General features: G+C 38.5%; 14 non-coding genes across 14 annotated transcripts; 6 read left to right on the plus strand and 8 right to left on the minus strand.

The window, feature by feature from the left end:
- Window positions 1-9: 9 nt before the first annotated feature.
- On the minus strand, window positions 10-103 carry TRNAY-GUA. The gene is made up of 2 exons: window positions 67-103; window positions 10-45 (listed from the first exon to the last, which is right to left on the minus strand). It is a non-coding gene; the product is annotated as a tRNA-Tyr (tRNA).
- A 344-nt stretch (window positions 104-447) lies between these two features.
- TRNAD-GUC lies at window positions 448-518 on the plus strand. Its single transcript has one exon. It is a non-coding gene; the product is annotated as a tRNA-Asp (tRNA).
- A 1,117-nt stretch (window positions 519-1,635) lies between these two features.
- On the minus strand, window positions 1,636-1,728 carry TRNAY-GUA. Its single transcript has 2 exons — window positions 1,692-1,728; window positions 1,636-1,671 (listed from the first exon to the last, which is right to left on the minus strand). It is a non-coding gene; the product is annotated as a tRNA-Tyr (tRNA).
- Window positions 1,729-3,286: 1,558 nt separating this feature from the next.
- Window positions 3,287-3,380, minus strand: TRNAY-GUA. The gene is made up of 2 exons: window positions 3,344-3,380; window positions 3,287-3,322 (listed from the first exon to the last, which is right to left on the minus strand). It is a non-coding gene; the product is annotated as a tRNA-Tyr (tRNA).
- A 345-nt stretch (window positions 3,381-3,725) lies between these two features.
- Window positions 3,726-3,797, plus strand: TRNAD-GUC. Its single transcript has one exon. It is a non-coding gene; the product is annotated as a tRNA-Asp (tRNA).
- Window positions 3,798-4,939: 1,142 nt separating this feature from the next.
- On the minus strand, window positions 4,940-5,033 carry TRNAY-GUA. Its single transcript has 2 exons — window positions 4,997-5,033; window positions 4,940-4,975 (listed from the first exon to the last, which is right to left on the minus strand). It is a non-coding gene; the product is annotated as a tRNA-Tyr (tRNA).
- Window positions 5,034-5,378: 345 nt separating this feature from the next.
- On the plus strand, window positions 5,379-5,450 carry TRNAD-GUC. Its single transcript has one exon. It is a non-coding gene; the product is annotated as a tRNA-Asp (tRNA).
- Window positions 5,451-6,600: 1,150 nt separating this feature from the next.
- TRNAY-GUA lies at window positions 6,601-6,694 on the minus strand. The gene is made up of 2 exons: window positions 6,658-6,694; window positions 6,601-6,636 (listed from the first exon to the last, which is right to left on the minus strand). It is a non-coding gene; the product is annotated as a tRNA-Tyr (tRNA).
- A 345-nt stretch (window positions 6,695-7,039) lies between these two features.
- TRNAD-GUC lies at window positions 7,040-7,111 on the plus strand. The gene has a single exon. It is a non-coding gene; the product is annotated as a tRNA-Asp (tRNA).
- A 1,149-nt stretch (window positions 7,112-8,260) lies between these two features.
- Window positions 8,261-8,354, minus strand: TRNAY-GUA. The gene is made up of 2 exons: window positions 8,318-8,354; window positions 8,261-8,296 (listed from the first exon to the last, which is right to left on the minus strand). It is a non-coding gene; the product is annotated as a tRNA-Tyr (tRNA).
- Window positions 8,355-8,699: 345 nt separating this feature from the next.
- Window positions 8,700-8,771, plus strand: TRNAD-AUC. Its single transcript has one exon. It is a non-coding gene; the product is annotated as a tRNA-Asp (tRNA).
- Window positions 8,772-9,921: 1,150 nt separating this feature from the next.
- On the minus strand, window positions 9,922-10,015 carry TRNAY-GUA. The gene is made up of 2 exons: window positions 9,979-10,015; window positions 9,922-9,957 (listed from the first exon to the last, which is right to left on the minus strand). It is a non-coding gene; the product is annotated as a tRNA-Tyr (tRNA).
- Window positions 10,016-10,360: 345 nt separating this feature from the next.
- On the plus strand, window positions 10,361-10,432 carry TRNAD-AUC. Its single transcript has one exon. It is a non-coding gene; the product is annotated as a tRNA-Asp (tRNA).
- A 1,151-nt stretch (window positions 10,433-11,583) lies between these two features.
- On the minus strand, window positions 11,584-11,677 carry TRNAY-GUA. Its single transcript has 2 exons — window positions 11,641-11,677; window positions 11,584-11,619 (listed from the first exon to the last, which is right to left on the minus strand). It is a non-coding gene; the product is annotated as a tRNA-Tyr (tRNA).
- Between the last annotated feature and the right edge of the window lie 10,906 nt (window positions 11,678-22,583).

Raw genomic sequence — 22,583 nt, forward strand, 5'->3', positions numbered from 1 at the left:
AAAAATCAATCCGACCTGCCGGATTCAAACCAGCGACCTAAGGATTTCCAACTTAGATTAATCAAACTACAGTCCTCCGCTCTACCAACTGAGCTAAGGTCGGAGCTATTAACTATATTTTTGTCCGTATTGCACTCTTTTATGCCACATCGCACAATCCGACATGGCAGTTCGAATGCCACGTAGAAAAAAACTTAACGGAAAAAATTATGGTGTTAATGTTGTCCTTAATTGTTCTAAATCTTAAAGTACCGGGACTAGATTACACAAAATAAACGTACAATAACTAAATTGAACAAAACGCTACAGTACAGGGACTAAACAGGTACTTTGTCCGACTATGAAATGTTAGTTTCAATTGCAATTAGATCGCCACACGAACCATGGTGCCACATTTGATTGGACTTACTTAAATAGAAATTTGTGACAGTCCTGTTCTGCGCGCGAGTCGTTGTAGTATAGTGGTGAGTATCCCGCCTGTCACGCGGGAGACCCGGGTTCGATCCCCGGCAACGGCGTCTTTTTTTTTTTAGCTCTTCAAAGGAAAAATTAAAAAGCTTATATATTAGAACATCAATCCAACCTGCCGGAATCAAACCAGCGACTTAAGGATTTCCAATTTAGATTAGTCCAACTACAGTCCACCACTCTACCAACTGAGCTAAGGTCTGAGCTGTTAACATTATTTTTGTCCGATTTATACTCTTTTATGCCATATCGCACAATCTGACATGCAGTTCGAATGCCGCCGTGACAAACTTAACGGAAAAATTTTCGGTGTTAATATTTCCTTAATTGTCAAAATCTTAAAGTAAAAGGACTAAATTACACGAAATAAAGGTACAATGAGTAAATTGAACAAAACGCTACACTACGGGACTAACAGGTACTTTGTCCGATTATGAAATGCTAGTTTCAGTTACAATTACATGGCCACACGCACCATGGTGTCACATTAGATTGGGTTTACTTAAATAGTAATATGTGACAGCCCTGTACTGCCGCGCGAATCGTTGTAGTATAGTGGTGAGCAGTGCTGCAAAAATCGCGCCTAGCGCTGGGCGGGGGGAGGCCGCCGCGAGGAATGGCCTAGACCGCCTAACCGGCCGGTTCGGGGAATTTTTTTTTTTAAAATGTCGAAAAAGTTTTGGAGGGCATAACTTTTGACTCGGTTGTCTGATTTGGTCAAATTTTTTTTTCAAATCGCGTATTTTTTCGAGATCTATACACCGCAAACAGCCAAAGGCGGTTTGGTCCACTAATTTCTCAAAAAAATGCCTCTTTAGTTCTTAATTTTAGTTTTTTATGTATTTAGATGGTTTAAACAATATTTTGAACAATTTTACCACCACTTTCGTAAATAGTTTCTAAGAAACAACTATGGAAACCTTATGTTTATTACTAAATTTAAAAAAATTTAATTTTAATTTTATTAAAAATAAAAAAAAAACTATAATAATAAATAAAAAATTCGGCGCCTAGGCGCCCCCTAGGGGCGCCTAACGTTTATGCAGCATTGGTGGTGAGTATTCCCGCCTGTCACTCGGGAGACCTGGGTTCAATCCCCAGCAACAGCGTTTTTTTTTTTAGCTCTTCAAAGGAAAAATTAAAATGCTTAATATTGTAAAAAATCAATCCGACCTGCCGGATTCGAACCAGCGACCTAAGGATTCCAACCTAGATTAATCAAACTACAGTCCTCCGCTCTACCAACTGAGCTAAGGTCGAGCTATTAACTATATTTTTGTCCGTATTGCACTCTTTTATGCCACATCGCACAATCCGACATGCCAGTTCGAATGCCACGTAGAAAAAAAAACTTAACGGAAAAAATTATGGTGTTAATGTTGTCCTTAATTGTTCTAAATCTTAAAGTACCGGGACTAGATTACACAAAAAAAACGTACAATAACTAAATTGAACAAAACCCTACAGTACAGGGACTAAACAGGTACTTTGTCCGACTATGAAATGTTAGTTTCAATTGCCAATTAGATCGCCACACGAACCATGGTGCCACATTTGATTGGACTTACTTAAATAGAAATTTGTGACAGTCCTGTTCTGCCGCGCGAGTCGTTGTAGTATAGTGGTGAGTATCCCGCCTGTCACGCGGGGAGACCCGGGTTCGATCCCCGGCAACGGCGTCTTTTTTTTTTTTTAGCTCTTCAAAGGAAAAATTAAAAAGCTTAATATATTAGAACATCAATCCAACCTGCCGAATCAAACCAGCGACTTAAGGATTTCCAATTTAGATTAGTCCAACTACAGTCCACCACTCTACCAACTGAGCTAAGGTCTGAGCTGTTAACATTATTTTTGTCCGATTTATACTCTTTTAGCCATATCGCACAATCTGACATGGCAGTTCGAATGCCGCGTTGACAAACTTAACGGAAAAAATTTTCGGTGTTAATATTGTCCTTAATTGTTCAAAATCTTAAAGTAAAAGGACTAAATTACACAAAATAAAGGTACAATGACTAAATTGAACAAAACGCTACACTACGGGACCTAACAGGTACTTTGTCCGATTATGAAATGCTAGTTTCAGTTACAATTACATGGCCACACGCACCATGGTGTCACATTGGATTGGGTTTACTTAAATAGTAATATGTGACAGTCCTGTACTGCCGCGCGAATCGTTGTAGTATAGTGGTGAGCAGTGCTGCAAAAATCGCGCCTAGGCGCTGGGCGGGGGAGGCCGCCGCGAGGAATGGCCTAGACCGCCTAACCGGCCGGTTCGGGGAATTTTTTTTTTTTTTTGAAAATGTCGAAAAAGTTTTGGAGGGCATAACTTTTGACTCGGTTGTCTGATTTGGTCAAATTTTTTTTCAAATCGCGTATTTTTTCGAGATCTATACACCGCAAACAGCCAAAGGCGGTTTGGTCCACTAATTTCTCAAAAAAATGCCTCTTTAGTTCTTAATTTCAGTTTTTTATGTATTTAGATGGTTTAAACAATATTTTGAACAATTTTACCACCACTTTCGTAAATAGTTTCTAAGAAACAACTATGGAAACCTTATGTTTTATTACTAAATTTAAAAAAATTTAATTTTTAATTTTATTAAAAATAAAAAAAAAACTATAATAATAAATAAAAAAATCGGCGCCTAGGCGCCCCCTAGCCGCCTAGGGGGCGCCTAACGTTTTATGCAGCATTGGTGGTGAGTATTCCCGCCTGTCACTCGGGAGACCTGGGTTCAATCCCCAGCAACAGCGTTTTTCTTTTAGCTCTTCAAAGGAAAAATTAAAATGCTTAATATTGTAAAAAAATCAATCCGACCTGCCGGATTCAAACCAGCGACCTAAGGATTTCCAACTTAGATTAATCAAACTACAGTCCTCCGCTCTACCAACTGAGCTAAGGTCGGAGCTATTAACTATATTTTTGTCCGTATTGCACTCTTTTATGCCACATCGCACAATCCGACATGGCAGTTCGAATGCCACGTAGAAAAAAACTTAACGGAAAAAATTATGGTGTTAATGTTGTCCTTAATTGTTCTAAATCTTAAAGTACCGGGACTAGATTACACAAAAAAAACGTACAATAACTAAATTGAACAAAACCCTACAGTACAGGGACTAAACAGGTACTTTGTCCGACTATGAATTGTTAGTTTCAATTGCAATTAGATCGCCACACGAACCATGGTGCCACATTTGATTGGACTTACTTAAATAGAAATTTGTAACAGTCCTGTTCTGTCGCGCGAGTCGTTGTAGTATAGTGGTGAGTATCCCCGCCTGTCACGCGGGAGACCCGGGTTCGATCCCCGGCAACGGTGTCTTTTTTTTTTTTAGCTCTTCAAAGGAAAAATTAAAAAGCTTAATATATTAGAACATCAATCCAACCTGCCGGAATCAAACCAGCGACTTAAGGATTTCCAATTTAGATTAGTCCAACTACAGTCCACCACTCTACCAACTGAGCTAAGGTCTGAGCTGTTAACATTATTTTTGTCCGATTTATACTCTTTTATGCCATATCGCACAATCTGACATGGCAGTTCGAATGCCGCGTTGACAAACTTAACGGAAAAAATTTTCGGTGTTAATATTGTCCTTAATTGTTCAAAATCTTAAAGTAAAAGGACTAAATTACACGAAATAAAGGTACAATGACTAAATTGAACAAAACGCTACACTACGGGGACCTAACAGGTACTTTGTCCGATTATGAAATGCTAGTTTCAGTTACAATTACATGGCCACACGCACCATGGTGTCACATTGGATTGGGTTTACTTAAATAGTAATATGTGACAGTCCTGTACTGGCCGCGCGAATCGTTGTAGTATAGTGGTGAGCAGTGCTGCAAAAATCGCGCCTAGGCGCTGGGCGGGGGGAGGCCGCCGCGAGGAATGCCTAGACCGCCTAACCGGCCGGTTCGGGGAATTTTTTTTTTTTTTTGAAAATGTCGAAAAAGTTTTGGAGGGCATAACTTTTGACTCGGTTGTCTGATTTGGTCAAATTTTTTTTTCAAATCGCGTATTTTTTCGAGATCTATACACCGCAAACAGCCAAAGGCGGTTTGGTCCACTAATTTCTCAAAAAAATGCCTCTTTAGTTCTTAATTTTAGTTTTTTATGTATTTAGATGGTTTAAACAATATTTTGAACAATTTTACCACCACTTTCGTAAATAGTTTCTAAGAAACAACTATGGAAACCTTATGTTTTATTACTAAATTTAAAAAAATTTAATTTTTAATTTTATTAAAAATAAAAAAAAAACTATAATAATAAATAAAAAAATCGGCGCCTAGGCGCCCCCTAGCCGCCTAGGGGGCGCCTAACGTTTTATGCAGCATTGGTGGTGAGTATTCCCGCCTGTCACTCGGGAGACCTGGGTTCAATCCCCAGCAACAGCGTTTTTCTTTTAGCTCTTCAAAGGAAAAATTAAAATGCTTAATATTGTAAAAAATCAATCCGACCTGCCGGATTCAAACCAGCGACCTAAGGATTTCCAACTTAGATTAATCAAACTACAGTCCTCCGCTCTACCAACTGAGCTAAGGTCGGAGCTATTAACTATATTTTGTCCGTATTGCACTCTTTTATGCCACATCGCACAATCCGACATGGCAGTTCGAATGCCACGTAGAAAAAAACTTAACGGAAAAAAATTATGGTGTTAATGTTGTCCTTAATTGTTCTAAATCTTAAAGTACCGGGACTAGATTACACAAAATAAACGTACAATAACTAAATTGAACAAAACGCTACAGTACAGGGACTAAACAGGTACTTTGTCCGACTATGAAATGTTAGTTTCAATTGCAATTAGATCGCCACACGAACCATGGTGCCACATTTGATTGGACTTACTTAAATAGAAATTTGTGACAGTCCTGTTTTGCCGCGCGAGTCGTTGTAGTATAGTGGTGAGTATCCCCGCCTGTCACGCGAGAGACCCGGGTTCGATCCCCGGCAACGGCGTCTTTTTTTTTTTTCTTTTTTAGCTCTTCAAAGGAAAAATTAAAAAGCTTAATATTGTAGAACATCAATCCAACCTGCCGGAATCAAACCAGCGACTTAAGGATTTCCAATTTAGATTAGTCCAACTACAGTCCACCACTCTACCAACTGAGCTAAGGTCTGAGCTGTTAACATTATTTTTGTCCGATTTATACTCTTTTATGCCATTTCGCACAATCTGACATGGCAGTTCGAATGCCGCGTTGACAAACTTAACGGAAAAAATTTTCGGTGTTAATATTGTCCTTAATTGTTCAAAATCATAAAGTAAAATGACTAAATTACACGAAATAAAGGTACAATGACTAAATTGAACAAAACGCTACACTACGGGGACCTAACAGGTACTTTGTCCGATTATGAAATGCTAGTTTCAGTTGCAATTACATGGCCACACGCACCATGGTGTCACATTGGATTGGGTTTACTTAAATAGTAATATGTGACAGTCCTGTACTGCCCGCGCGAATCGTTGTAGTATAGTGGTGAGCAGTGCTGCAAAAATCGCGCCTAGGCGTTGGGCGGGGGGAGGCCGCCGCGAGGAATGGCCTAGACCGCCTAACCGGGCGGTTCGGGGAATTTTTTTTTTTTTTTGAAAATGTCGAAAAAGTTTTGGAGGGCATAACTTTTGACTCGGTTGTCTGATTTGGTCAAATTTTTTTTTCAAATCGCGTATTTTTTCGAGATCTATACACCGCAAACAGCCAAAGGCGGTTTGGTCCACTAATTTCTCAAAAAAATGCCTCTTTAGTTCTTAATTTTAGTTTTTTATTTATTTAGATGGTTTAAACAATATTTTGAACAATTTTACCACCACTTTCGTAAATAGTTTCTAAGAAACAACTATGGAAACCTTATGTTTTATTACTAAATTTAAAAAAATTTAATTTTTAATTTTATTAAAAATAAAAAAAAAACTATAATAATAAATAAAAAAATCGGCGCCTAGGCGCCCCCTAGCCGCCTAGGGGGCGCCTAACGTTTTATGCAGCATTGGTGGTGAGTATTCCCGCCTGTCACTCGGGAGACCTGGGTTCAATCCCCAGCAACAGCGTTTTTCTTTTAGCTCTTCAAAGGAAAAATTAAAATGCTTAATATTGTAAAAAATCAATCCGACCTGCCGGATTCAAACCAGCGACCTAAGGATTTCCAACTTAGATTAATCAAACTACAGTCCTCCGCTCTACCAACTGAGCTAAGGTCGGAGCTATTAACTATATTTTTGTCCGTATTGCACTCTTTTATGCCACATCGCACAATCCGACATGGCAGTTCGAATGCCACGTAGAAAAAAACTTAACGGAAAAAATTATGGTGTTAATGTTGTCCTTAATTGTTCTAAATCTTAAAGTACCGGGACTAGATTACACAAAAAAAACGTACAATAACTAAATTGAACAAAACGCTACAGTACAGGGACTAAACAGGTACTTTGTCCGACTATGAAATGTTAGTTTCAATTGCAATTAGATCGCCACACGAACCATGGTGCCACATTTGATTGGACTTACTTAAATAGAAATTTGTGACAGTCCTGTTTTGCCGCGCGAGTCGTTGTAGTATAGTGGTGAGTATCCCCGCCTGTCACGCGAGAGACCCGGGTTCGATCCCCGGCAACGGCGTCTTTTTTTTTTTTTCTTTTTTAGCTCTTCAAAGGAAAAATTAAAAAGCTTAATATTGTAGAACATCAATCCAACCTGCCGGAATCAAACCAGCGACTTAAGGATTTCCAATTTAGATTAGTCCAACTACAGTCCACCACTCTACCAACTGAGCTAAGGTCTGAGCTGTTAACATTATTTTGTCCGATTTATACTCTTTTATGCCATTTCGCACAATCTGACATGGCAGTTCGAATGCCGCGTTGACAAACTTAACGGAAAAAATTTTCGGTGTTAATATTGTCCTTAATTGTTCAAAATCATAAAGTAAAATGACTAAATTACACGAAATAAAGGTACAATGACTAAATTGAACAAAACGCTACACTACGGGGACCTAACAGGTACTTTGTCCGATTATGAAATGCTAGTTTCAGTTGCAATTACATGGCCACACGCACCATGGTGTCACATTGGATTGGGTTTACTTAAATAGTAATATGTGACAGTCCTGTACTGCCGCGCGAATCGTTGTAGTATAGTGGTGAGCAGTGCTGCAAAAATCGCGCCTAGGCGTTGGGCGGGGGGAGGCCGCCGCGAGGAATGGCCTAGACCGCCTAACCGGGCGGTTCGGGGAATTTTTTTTTTTTTTTGAAAATGTCGAAAAAGTTTTGGAGGGCATAACTTTTGACTCGGTTGTCTGATTTGGTCAAATTTTTTTTTCAAATCGCGTATTTTTTCGAGATCTATACACCGCAAACAGCCAAAGGCGGTTTGGTCCACTAATTTCTCAAAAAAATGCCTCTTTAGTTCTTAATTTTAGTTTTTTATTTATTTAGATGGTTTAAACAATATTTTGAACAATTTTACCACCACTTTCGTAAATAGTTTCTAAGAAACAACTATGGAAACCTTATGTTTTATTACTAAATTTAAAAAATTTAATTTTTAATTTTATTAAAAATAAAAAAAAAAACTATAATAATAAATAAAAAAATCGGCGCCTAGGCGCCCCCTAGCCGCCTAGGGGGCGCCTAACGTTTTATGCAGCATTGGTGGTGAGTATTCCCGCCTGTCACTCGGGAGACCTGGGTTCAATCCCCAGCAACAGCGTTTTTCTTTTAGCTCTTCAAAGGAAAAATTAAAATGCTTAATATTGTAAAAAATCAATCCGACCTGCCGGATTCAAACCAGCGACCTAAGGATTTCCAACTTAGATTAATCAAACTACAGTCCTCCGCTCTACCAACTGAGCTAAGGTCGGAGCTATTAACTATATTTTTGTCCGTATTGCACTCTTTTATGCCACATCGCACAATCCGACATGGCAGTTCGAATGCCACGTAGAAAAAAACTTAACGGAAAAAATTATGGTGTTAATGTTGTCCTTAATTGTTCTAAATCTTAAAGTACCGGGACTAGATTACACAAAAAAAACGTACAATAACTAAATTGAACAAAACGCTACAGTACAGGGACTAAACAGGTACTTTGTCCGACTATGAAATGTTAGTTTCAATTGCAATTAGATCGCCACACGAACCATGGTGCCACATTTGATTGGACTTACTTAAATAGAAATTTGTGACAGTCCTGTTTTGCCGCGCGAGTCGTTGTAGTATAGTGGTGAGTATCCCCGCCTATCACGCGAGAGACCCGGGTTCGATCCCCGGCAACGGCGTCTTTTTTTTTTTTTCTTTTTTAGCTCTTCAAAGGAAAAATTAAAAAGCTTAATATTGTAGAACATCAATCCAACCTGCCGGAATCAAACCAGCGACTTAAGGATTTCCAATTTAGATTAGTCCAACTACAGTCCACCACTCTACCAACTAAGCTAAGGTCTGAGCTGTTAACATTATTTTTGTCCGATTTATACTCTTTTATGCCATTTCGCACAATCTGACATGGCAGTTCGAATGCCGCGTTGACAAACTTAACGGAAAAAATTTTCGGTGTTAATATTGTCCTTAATTGTTCAAAATCATAAAGTAAAATGACTAAATTACACGAAATAAAGGTACAATGACTAAATTGAACAAAACGCTACACTACGGGGACCTAACAGGTACTTTGTCCGATTATGAAATGCTAGTTTCAGTTGCAATTACATGGCCACACGCACCATGGTGTCACATTGGATTGGGTTTACTTAAATAGTAATATGTGACAGTCCTGTACTGCCGCGCGAATCGTTGTAGTATAGTGGTGAGCAGTGCTGCAAAAATCGCGCCTAGGCGTTGGGCGGGGGAGGCCGCCGCGAGGAATGGCCTAGACCGCCTAACCGGGCGGTTCGGGGAATTTTTTTTTTTTTTTGAAAATGTCGAAAAAGTTTTGGAGGGCATAACTTTTGACTCGGTTGTCTGATTTGGTCAAATTTTTTTTTCAAATCGCGTATTTTTTCGAGATCTATACACCGCAAACAGCCAAAGGCGGTTTGGTCCACTAATTTCTCAAAAAAATGCCTCTTTAGTTCTTAATTTTAGTTTTTTATTTATTTAGATGGTTTAAACAATATTTTGAACAATTTTACCACCACTTTCGTAAATAGTTTCTAAGAAACAACTATGGAAACCTTATGTTTTATTACTAAATTTAAAAAAATTTAATTTTTAATTTTATTAAAAATAAAAAAAAAAACTATAATAATAAATAAAAAAATCGGCGCCTAGGCGCCCCCTAGCCGCCTAGGGGGCGCCTAACGTTTTATGCAGCATTGGTGGTGAGTATTCCCGCCTGTCACTCGGGAGACCTGGGTTCAATCCCCAGCAACAGCGTTTTTCTTTTAGCTCTTCAAAGGAAAAATTAAAATGCTTAATATTGTAAAAAATCAATCCGACCTGCCGGATTCAAACCAGCGACCTAAGGATTTCCAACTTAGATTAATCAAACTACAGTCCTCCGCTCTACCAACTGAGCTAAGGTCGGAGCTATTAACTATATTTTTGTCCGTATTGCACTCTTTTATGCCACATCGCACAATCCGACATGGCAGTTCGAATGCCACGTAGAAAAAAACTTAACGGAAAAAATTATGGTGTTAATGTTGTCCTTAATTGTTCTAAATCTTAAAGTACCGGGACTAGATTACACAAAAAAAACGTACAATAACTAAATTGAACAAAACGCTACAGTACAGGGACTAAACAGGTACTTTGTCCGACTATGAAATGTTAGTTTCAATTGCAATTAGATCGCCACACGAACCATGGTGCCACATTTGATTGGACTTACTTAAATAGAAATTTGTGACAGTCCTGTTTTGCCGCGCGAGTCGTTGTAGTATAGTGGTGAGTATCCCCGCCTATCACGCGAGAGACCCGGGTTCGATCCCCGGCAACGGCGTCTTTTTTTTTTTTTTCTTTTTTAGCTCTTCAAAGGAAAAATTAAAAAGCTTAATATTGTAGAACATCAATCCAACCTGCCGGAATCAAACCAGCGACTTAAGGATTTCCAATTTAGATTAGTCCAACTACAGTCCACCACTCTACCAACTAAGCTAAGGTCTGAGCTGTTAACATTATTTTTGTCCGATTTATACTCTTTTATGCCATTTCGCACAATCTGACATGGCAGTTCGAATGCCGCGTTGACAAACTTAACGGAAAAAATTTTCGGTGTTAATATTGTCCTTAATTGTTCAAAATCATAAAGTAAAATGACTAAATTACACGAAATAAAGGTACAATGACTAAATTGAACAAAACGCTACACTACGGGGACCTAACAGGTACTTTGTCCGATTATGAAATGCTAGTTTCAGTTGCAATTACATGGCCACACGCACCATGGTGTCACATTGGATTGGGTTTACTTAAATAGTAATATGTGACAGTCCTGTACTGCCGCGCGAATCGTTGTAGTATAGTGGTGAGCAGTGCTGCAAAAATCGCGCCTAGGCGTTGGGCGGGGGAGGCCGCCGCGAGGAATGGCCTAGACCGCCTAACCGGGCGGTTCGGGGAATTTTTTTTTTTTTTTTGAAAATGTCGAAAAAGTTTTGGAGGGCATAACTTTTGACTCGGTTGTCTGATTTGGTCAAATTTTTTTTTCAAATCGCGTATTTTTTCGAGATCTATACACCGCAAACAGCCAAAGGCGGTTTGGTCCACTAATTTCTCAAAAAAATGCCTCTTTAGTTCTTAATTTTAGTTTTTTATTTATTTAGATGGTTTAAACAATATTTTGAACAATTTTACCACCACTTTCGTAAATAGTTTCTAAGAAACAACTATGGATACCTTATGTTTTATTACTAAATTTAAAAAATTTTAATTTGTAATTTTATTAAAAATAAAAAAAAAACTATAATAATAAATAAAAAAATCGGCGCCTAGGCGCCCCCTAGCCGCCTAGGGGGCGCCTAACGTTTTATGCAGCATTGGTGGTGAGTATTCCCGCCTGTCACTCGGGAGACCTGGGTTCGATCCCCGGCAACAGCGTTTTTTTTTTAGCTCTTCAAAGGAAAAATTAAAATGCTTAATATTGTAAAAAATCAATCCGACCTGCCGGATTCAAACCAGCGACCAAAGGATTTCCAACTTAGATTAATCAAACTACAGTCCTCCGCTCTACCAACTGAGCTAAGGTCGGAGCTATTAACTATATTTTTGTCCGTATTGCACTCTTTTATGCCACATCGCACAATCCGACATGGCAGTTCGAATGCCACGTAGAAAAAAACTTAACGGAAAAAATTATGGTGTTAATGTTGTCCTTAATTGTTATAAATCTTAAAGTACCGGGACTAGATTACACAAAATAAACGTACAATAACTAAATTGAATAAAACGCTACAGTACAGGGACCTAACAGGTACTTTGTCCGACAATGAAATGTTAGTTTCAATTGCAATTAGATCGCCACACGAACCATGGTGCCACATTTGATTGGGTTTACTTAAATAGTTATTTGTGACTATCCTATTCTGCGGCGCGAGTCGTTGTAGTATAGTGGAGAGTATCCCCGCTTGTAACGTGGGAGACTCGGGTTCGATCCCCGGCAACGGTGTCTTTTTTTTATTTTTTTTTTTAGCTCTTCAAAGGAAAAATTAAAAAGCTTAATATTGTAGAACATCAATCCAACCTGCCGGAATCAAACCAGCGACCTAAGGATTTCCAATTTAGATTAGTCCAACTACAGTCCACCACTCTACCAACTGAGCGAATGTCAGAGCTGTTAACATTTTTATTGTCCGATTTATACTCTTTTATGCCATATCACACAATCTGACATGGCAGTTCGAATGCCGCGTGGACAAATTTAACGGAAAAAATTATCGGTGTTAATATGGTCCTTAATTGTTCAAAATCTTAAAGTAAATGGACTAAATTACACGAAATAAAGGTACAATAACAAAATTGAACAAAACGCTACACTACGGGGACCTAACAGGTACTTTGTCCGACTATGAAATGCTAGTTTCAGTTGCAATTACATGGCCACACGCACCATGGTGCCACATTGGATTCGGTTTACTTAAATCGTAATATGTGACTGTCCAGTTCTGCCGCGCGAGTCGTTGTAGTATAGTGGTGAGCAGTGTTGCAAAAATCGCGCCTAGGCGATGGGTGGTGGGAGGCCGCCGCGAGGAATGGCCTAGACTGTCTAACCGGCCGGTTCGGCGAATTTTTTTTTTTTTTTTGAAAATGTCGAAAAAGTTTTGGATGGCATAACTTTTGACTCGCTTGTCTGATTTGGTCAAATTTTTTTTTCAAATCGCGTATTTTTTCGAGATCTATAAACCGCAAACAGCCGTTGGCTGTTTGGTCCACTAATTTCTCAAAAAAATGCCTCTTTAGTTCTTAATTTTAGTTTTTTATGTATTTAGATGGTTTAAACAATATTTTGAACAATTTTACAACCACTTTCGTAAATAGTTTCTAAGAAACAACTATAGAAACCTTACGTTTTATTACTAAATTTAAAAAATTTTAATTTTTAATTTTATTAAAAATAAAAAAAATTTAAAAAAAATAAATAAAAAAATCGGCGCCTAGGTGCTCCCTAGCCGCTTAGGGGGCGCCTAATGTTTAAAGCAGCATTGGTGGTGAGTATTTCCGCCTGTCACGCGGGAGACCTGGGTTCGATCCCCGGCAACAGCGTTTTTTTTTAGCTCTTCAAAGGAAAAATTAAAAAGCTTAATATTGTAAAAAATCAATCCGACCTGCCGGATTCGAACCAGCGACCAAAGGATTTCCAATTTAGATTAATTAAACTACAGTCCTCCACTCTACCAACTGAACTATGGTCGAAGCTATTAAGTATATTTTTGTCCGTGTTGTACTCTTTTATGCCACATCGTACAATCCGACATGGCAGTTCGAATGCTACGTAGAAAAAAACTTAACGGAAAAAATTATCGGTGTTAATGTTGTCCTTAATTGTTCTAAATCTTAAAGTACCGGGACTAGATTACACAAAATAAAGGTACAATAACTAAATTGAACAAAACGCTTCAGTACAGGGACCTAACAGGTACTTTGTCCGACTATGAAATGTTAGTTTCAGTTGCAATTAGATCACCACACGAACCATGATGCCACATTTGATTGGGTTTACTTAAATAGTAATTTGTGACTGTCCTATACTGCCGTGCGAGTCGTTGTAGTATAGTGGTGAGTATCCTCGCCTGTCACGCGAGAAACTTGGGTTCGATCCCTGGCAATTGCGTCTTTTTTTTTTTTTTTTTTTTTTTTTTTTTTTTTTTTTTTTAGCTCTTCAAAGGAAAAATTAAAAATCTTAATATTGTAGAACATCAATCCAACCTGCCGGAATCAAACCAGCGACCTAAGGATTTCCAATTTAGATTAGTCCAACTACAGTCCACCACTCTACCAACTGAGCTAAGGTCAGAGCTGTTAACATTATTTTTGTCTGATTTATACTCTTTTATGCCATATCGCACAATCTGATATGGCAGTTCGAATGCCGCGTGGACAAACTTAACGGAAAAAATTATCGTTGTTAATATTGTCCTTAATTGTTCAAAATCTTAAAGTAAATGGACTAAATTACACGAAATAAAGGTACAATGACTAAATTGAACAAAACGCTACACTACGGGGACCTAATAGGTACTTTGTCCGACTATGAAATGCTAGTTTCAGTTGCAATTACATGGCCACACGCACCATGGTGTCACATTGGATTGGGTTTACTTAAATAGTAATATGTGACTGTCCAGTTCAGCCGCGCGAGTCGTTGTAGTATAGTGGTGAGCAGTGTTGCAAATGTTAGGAATAAAGTGTAATGGTTTTGATATGCCAAATTTGTATTTGTAGATCCCCCAATTTTATTTCATAGGTCTAGTAGAGTCTTAGACCATGATCGGAAAATTATTTAATTATGAAAAGAGAAAAACAAAGGAAGATGGATGAAAATAGAAGAAGAAGATATAAAGCCGAAAATCAAGAATTTGTCTGGAGAAAATGACAAATTGAAGAAGAAGATGAATGATACAATATTCACGTCGCTACTACTCAAAGAAGATATCCCAGAAGAATTTTCGTGAAGAAAATTAATATTGGAAGAATGCATGAAATTGACTTGGAGATCAAGCATCTATGGAAAGAAAGAAGTACATCAAATGTGATTGGAGATTTAATCAAAAGCTGTACGGACAAAGTGGATGATGCTTGATATATTATCTGAAATAGCTCAAGTTCAAAACTCACCATCAACAATTTTACAATGTAAAATTTGAGAAGTCAAATTAAATTAATCTGATGGAGTTGGGCGCTAGTTTAAGCTTTGGGCGCCGATTACAAGTGGAAATTGGGAGTTGGGCGCTAGTTTAAGCTTTGGGCGCCGATTACAAGTGGAAATTGGGAAGCAATTGCACTTGGGAGCCAATTTAAAGGAATTGGGAGCCGATTTCATAGCAATTGAAATTGGGAGCTAGTTCGAAGCAATTGAAATTGAGATTAATTGAAATTGGGAGCTAGTTCGGAGAAATTGAAATTGGGAGCAAGTTTCACATGGGAATCAATTCATGTTGGGAGCCAATTGTAGAATTGAAATTGGGAGGCCAGTTTCAGAGAAATTGAGATTAATTGAAATTGGGAGCTAGTTCAGAGAAATTGAAATTGGGAGCAAGTTTCACATGGGAATCAATTCAAGTTGGGAGTGGGAGCCAATGTAGAATTGAAATTGGGAGCCAATTGAAGTTGTAGTATGGGATGCAATTCAGATTCGGGACCAATTAAAAGAAGACAGACATTGTGGAGCAATTGAATTGAGATGAAATTCAAAGAGATGTCCAATTTCGAAGTCAACATTGAGAAGTAATTGGAGCACCAGGAGATGTTGGGAGCCAATTGCAAGTCAAAGTCAATTGGGAGCCAATTACAAAGGAGAAATTCAATTTGGGTGCCAATTACAAGCCAATTGAAATTGGGTGTCAATTACAAAGGAAAAATTCAAATTGGGTGGAAGAAATTCAATTTGGGTGCCAATTACAAGCCAATTGAAATTGGGTGTCAATTACAAAGGAGAAATTCAAATTGGGTGGAAGTTTGAAGTCTGAGAACACCCAGACGTGAGAATGAAGAAGAACACCCAGACGTGAGAATGAAGAAGATGAAGCAGAACTTACAGTGAAAAATATTCTCACAAGGAAAATACTAGTCTAACTAGTATGGGATTAAAATAAAGATTATTTTTGAATCCCAGAGATACAAGGACCACTTCAGAGCTAATCAGAGAAGCCATTCTACACCAAAACGGAGACCCAGATATTTCCACTCAACGTAAAACCAGAGGAATATCAGATGAAGTTTGGGAGCTCATTTACATGGAGATGAAGATCTTTCAAACGGCTAGCTTATCTCTTTCTGACATTTTTGCAGAAGATAAGATAAGATCTCTGACATGGGAGCGTCTCTTTCCAACGGACGAATTCTCATCACCAGCTATAAAATGATGAAGATATGAAGACTTGAAGCAGCAGTGAAGAAGAGCAGAAGAGCATACAACGAACTCACGAACAAGAGAGCAGAAAATTCGAATCCATCAAAGGATCGAATAGAGCAATTAAGCTTAAAAGAGCTAAAATCTTCAAGTGTGAGAAAAGAAAAAGAACTCAGAGAGCTTCAAAAGAAAAATATTCAGAGAGTTCTTAAACAGAGCAAAGCAGAGCAAAAATATCAAGTGCTTTAGTTGATATATTCAAAGAGAGAAAACACTCAGAGCTATCAGGAGAAATCTTTCCAGAGTGTTTATCTTCATCAAAGAGACCTGCGCATCATTGAAGATCAACTACAGAGTCTCAGAAGTTGGAAGCAAGACAACACTTGTTTTGGAGAAAAACAAGAGAAGGGAGGAAAGTAGCACGGAGCTGTGAAATCCTGGATTGTCACACGGAGCTGTGAGATCCGAAGCAGCAGTGTCGGAGGCACTGGGTGTGATTGGTGTGGGCTTGGTGATCAAAGCACTAGATCACAGTATACGTTTCTATCGGAGTGTGGAAGACGGGGGGAAAGTAACGCGGAGTCGTGAAATCCTGGGATAGTAGCGCGGCGACGTGAAACCCGAAGCAGCAGTGTGGTGTCACTGGGCGTGATTAGTGCGGGCTTTGTGATCAAAGCACTAGATCACGGAATTCATTGTATCTTGGAACCAAGGAGTGGTATATATAGTGAATTGGCTCTTGGAGAAAAGAGCAAGTGGAGTAGGAGGATTACACCACTTCGCGGACCACTATAATTGTCTTGTGTTCTTTACTGTTTTCTTTACTTACTGCTCTTTACATATACGCTCTACACGAAGATATACTGCTCACACAATCTCACACACACTTTATGTTTATTTATTTCCGCTGTGCACCATACTCTAACAATCTAGTTAAGAGTTTTGGTTTATCTTTGTCTTAGCAATTGTTGTGCTGTGCGAAAAAGTTTGAAAGTCTATTCACCCCCCCCCCCCCCCTCTAGACTTTCACCTTACCTCTTTTGGGACCAACAATTGGTATCAGAGCCTGTAGCCTATTTGAGTCAGTTTATACCAACCCTTGGTATTTAAACACGTTACCCAACTGGGTTAACTGTTTTTGACTGCTAGGCTGATCCATTCTACAAAGTGTGTGAATTGGATTAATCTTTCACATCTCTCGTGATGATGATGAAGAAAGATTTAGGTCAAAATCTATTATTCTCTCTTGATAAATTTGATGATTGGAAAGTTCGTATGCAGGTACACTTATCGGCTTTACACGATGAAATGTGGGAAGTTATTTCCACTGGCCCTATCGAAATATTAAAAGTCAATACGGCGTTTGTTATATCCCCGGATGCTCCACAGTACGTACAAAAGCCAAAGCCGGAATGGACATCGGACGATAGAACGCGGAATAATCTTGACAATATTGCCAAGGATATTCTATTCAAAGCCGTTGATGATACAATATTTCCGAAGATCCGAAAGTGTGCCACTACCAAAGAAATATGGGAAACTCTCATCAAGATTGGCGAAGGAGATGAACAAGAAAAAGACAATAAGCTCACAATCGCCATGAAGAAGTTCGAAGATTTCAAAATGCTCTCAAATGAAAGTGTTGCAGACATGGAAGCTCGAATGATCAAAGTTCTTGGAGAGATTAGTGATCTTGGCAAAAATATTAGCCAAAAAGAAATTAATCTCAAAATTCTACGAGGCTTACCATCTGCATGGGATATGAAGGTTACGGCTATGTGCGATCACCGAGATCTAAGAATGTTGTCAACAGACAAATTATTTAGTGATCTAAAAGCATATGAGTTCGAAATGAAGGCCAAAGATGATGATGTTCATGAAGTTCGAAATTATGCTCTAATGGCCGAACAACCGTCAACCTCCAGGTCAGTAGAAAATAATGTTGATTTTATGACTGACGAACAGTTTGGTCTTTTTGTGAAAAGATAAAAGGTTTATGCGAAAAGGAGACAACAAAAATTCTGCTCATGGAAAATTCGTCTCTCGCACCCCACAAGATGAAAAAGTCGAAGAAAACAACAATTTGTGCTATAATTGCCGCAAACCCGGACATTTTAAAATAAATTGTCCGTATCCGATCGTTAGCAAGTATCAAGGCAAAAATGTTGAATCTACGCCGAACAAATCCGAAAGCAAAAGGTTCAAGCGCGACAAAAGAAAAGCTCTCGTTGGAAACGAACCAAATGAAAATGATGATTCGGAGGATTCATCATCAAGCGATGAAAGTTCATATTCGGATGATCGGAGGATTCATCATCAAGCGATGCAAGTCAATTGAGTTGAGTACAAGTGAAGATTGTCTTATGGCTCTTGACGCAGAGGAAGAAGAGGTAAGTTCTAATTCTTTCAATTCTGTTAATTCCTCTTTTTCTCGTGAATCTATTGACAATCTAACGCGAGAATGTCAAGAGATTATGCTCACTCATCCTCAACTCAAGGAGCGCAATAATATTCTAATTCTTGAAAAAGAAGAAATGAATAAAAAATTGCAAGATGCTTTACTTGAAGTGAGTAAATTGAAGAATGAAAATATTCATCTTCAAGAAGTGTGTAAAGCAAGAGAGGTTAGAGAACATAATCTTAGAGCTACTATTGCTACGTTCACTAATTCGTCCAAAATTATGGATAAAATGGTGAGCATGCAAAAGCCATCAGGAGATAGAACCGGAATCGGTTATGACTCCACATGTTCTCAAACCCCTCAAAATCTGACTAATTCTACTACTACTTTAAATAATAAAGTTCAAGTGGTAAAATTTGTTAAAAGTCAGAATAGCACGATGAGACAAGGACTTGGCTATCAAACAAATGCAAAGTTGAATGTTGAAAGGCCGAAACAAGTTTATAATACGGCTAAGTAACAAAAATTCGTCAAGCAAAGATATGCCAAAGAGTCAAGTGCAAAAAGATTTCATAGAAAAGAGGGAAGCTTTTTTAGAAATAAAGTTGGGAGATTTTATCCCACTCAAAAGGATTGGTTGTGCAATAGATGTAATGCTTTTTATAGACCAAAGCAACAATCCTCTTCCCAAGTGCCAAAATATAAAAATGTTTTTCAAAACCCGGCACAAAAAATATTTTCAACAGTGAAGTATGATTATCATGTTTCTAATGGTTACAAATCACCCAATCTTAATTCAATAAGATCTAGGTGGGTTTGGTTACCAAAAATCACTAACAACAAAGGACCCAAGCAAGTATGGGTACCTAAAGTTAATTAATCTTTTTTGCAGGATGTTTGGTACATCGTGTTAGGAATATATTGTAAATTTTGATGAGCCGAATGTATTTTTGAAAAATCAAGTAGTCCCCAATTTTATTCTATTTGAGTCAGTCCTTGTCTACGGAGTATGGTGCACCTATATCATGCAACCCATGTACAAGTCTGGAAAATCATATTTTGATTTTCGATGTTAAGCGGGATTATAGCTTAACATAATTATGTTGCGGAGAAGTTACCAAGAACCATGCTAGAGGAGTTGGAAGAAACGCGTTTGAGCTAAGCTAAGTAATCCTTAGTTTGAATCTCAAGTGAAGTAATTTTTAAGCTTGCTTTGGAGACTAGCTTGGACCGTATGAGAGACTAATTCCACCGTATGAGAGACTAGCTTGGATCGTATGGGAGACTAGCTTGAACCGTATAACCGTATGAGAGACTAGCTCAATGTATACGAAGACCGTATGGGAGACTAGCTTGAACCGTATAACCGTATGAGAGACTAGCTTGAACCGTATAACCGTATGAGAGACTAGCTCAATGTATACGAAGACCGTATGGGAGACTAGCTTGGACCGTATAACCGTATGAAGACTAGCATGAAAAAGAGACTAGCTAGAATGGAGACTAGCTAAATGGAGACTAGCTAAATGGAGACTAGCTAAGGAGAGACTAGCTAAGGAGAGACTAACTAGAATGGAGACTAGCTAGAATGGAGACTAGCTAAATAGAGACTAGCTAAATAGAGACTAGCTAAGGAGAGACTAGCTAAAATGGAGACTAGCTAATGGAGACTAGCTAAGGAAAATGCACAAGTCTCACAGAAGCCATGCACCATATGGAGAAACATACCAAGTATGGTGGACTAAGCTTGAAATTCGAAACAGAGCATCTCACCATGAACAACAGTGAAGTTTTTACAGAGGTTCCAGTATATTATTTTACAAGGATCATGAAGGAGAAAATATCTGATATATTTTCATCTGAACATCAAGTTTTTACGGTGGAACCGGAGACGCTCGAAGAAGGCTGATTTGCGGAGAAACAATTTTATACTCAAGCAAGAATCAGCAGTTAAATTATTTGATCAACTTGAAATGTCAGAGCATTTATGAAGGATTAGAAAATCAAGCACGCCGCGCCGAACTTATTCAAATTTTGGAGGCTACAAAATTCAAGACACGGCAACGGGCAATTTATTCAAATCATCTGACAAAAAGGAGAAATGACATCTACCTACAATTGCAGATCAAGTTGACAAAATTATCAGATCAACTACAATTCAAAATGGACGATCAAGATCGAAAGTTGATCAACGGGCAAATAGCTTTCTTTGGCTATAAAATGCCCAAGCAGACTTGAAGACAAAAGAAGACTTGAATCACGAACAAGAACAGTATACAAACTCAAAGAATATCCAATCAATCATCAAGTCATGTATTGAGCTATACACGATAAAATTCAAGTCTGAGTGAGAGAGAAATTTTATTTCTGTGTAATATTCTCTACTGAGTGTAGAAAGAGGGCGGAGTAACTAGAGAGAGTGAAAAACCCTGGTTGAGTGTAGCTTTGTGCGTAGCACTCGTGGTGAAGGGCAGAGTAACAAGAGGAGCTTGTGAAAACCCTTGGAGGACGTAGCTTTGTGCGTAGTTCTCGTGGTGTAGGAGTACAGCTTGGTGCGAAGTACTCGGGAAGGCGGAGTAACAAGAGGAGCTTGCGAAAAACCTTGGAGGAGTGTAGCTTTGTGCGGAGCACTCGGAGAAGTGTCGGTGGACACTTATTCACTATTGTATCTGGGTGATCGAAGAATAGTGAATTTCCTCCTTGAAGTGAAAGGAGAAGAGTGGACTAGGAGGATTACACCACCTCTGAACCACGATAAATCTCTCTCTCTATTTACTTACTGCTCATACATTTTGTGCATGCTTTTTCTAACTGCGAACTAACCCGATTACGATTTATCGCGTATCTTTATCTGTCTGGGTTTGATAGTTCCCACGTTTGCATGCGAGCCAAAATTTGCGTACATTATATTTGAACCATATTAAGTGTTTCTAACGTATTGCATGTTTAGAATCTCTCTTTGAGCACCACACTATTAAGCATAACACTATACCGCTACCTATTCCGCTGCACACTCTAAGTTGTTTATCTTGATGATGCTTGTTACTTAGAGTTGATATAATTAAAGTGTTATTTGCCTTGTGTGTTTTGCGAAAGAATTTGAAAAGTTAGAGAAGTCTATTCACCCCCCCTCTAGACTTCTCGCCACCCATTCGGGACCAACAAGTGGTATCAGAGCGGTTGTCTATTTGAGTCAATTTTGACTGCTAGATAGATCTCAAAATCTTCAAGATGAAGAGAGATATGGCTCTTGCTCAAAATTTGCTTTTCTCACTTGATAAATTTGATGATTGGAAAATACGTATGCAGGTGCACTTATCTGCGTTGAATGATGAAATGTGGGAAGTCATCGCAAATGGTCCTATCTAAATTATGGAAGCCAATACTGCTACTCCACGAGATCCAGATGCTCCACGATATATTCCAAAGCCAAAAATGGAGTGGACAAAGGAAGATAGAGGGCGAAATAATTTGGACAACATTGCCAAAGATATTTTGTTCAAAGCGGTCGATGACACCATATTCCCAAAGATTCGATAGTGCACCACAGCAAAAGAAATATGGGATACACTTATCGGAATCGGTGAAGGCGATGAACAAGAAAAAGACAACAAACTAACCATTGCCATGAAGAGGTTCAAAGATTTCAAAATGCTACTGAATGAAAGCATCACCGACATGGAAGCTCGATTGATCAAAATTCTTGGAGAAATCACGGATCTGGGAAAGACCATTACCCAGAAAGAAATATCGCTCAAAGTGCTACGCGGACTACCTACAAATTGGGATATGAAGGTGACCGCAATGCGCGATCATAGAGATCTAAGGACATTATCTACGGATAAACTCTTTAGTGATCTTAAGGCGTATGAGTTCGAAATGAAGACACGAGTCGAGAAAGAACGCGATGAACGAACATCCGCATTATTGGCCGATCAACCGTCTACATCAAGGTCAGTAGGAAATAATGATTTTTTATCTGACGAACAATTTTCTCTATTTGTTAGAAAATTCAGGAAGTTCATGCGAAAGAACAAAGGATCACCACAAGCAAGTTTCTTTCGAGAAAATAGAAGATCAAGAAAGGAACCGATCGAAGATAACACAAATGTGTGTTATAATTGTAGAAAACCTTGACATTTTATGGCAGAATGTCCACACCCCAAGGTAAGCAAAAATCCGAATGCT

This window comes from Ipomoea nil, unplaced genomic scaffold (assembly GCF_001879475.1).
Source record: "Ipomoea nil cultivar Tokyo-kokei standard unplaced genomic scaffold, Asagao_1.1 scaffold2701, whole genome shotgun sequence".
NCBI classification, from domain to species: domain Eukaryota; kingdom Viridiplantae; phylum Streptophyta; class Magnoliopsida; order Solanales; family Convolvulaceae; genus Ipomoea; species Ipomoea nil.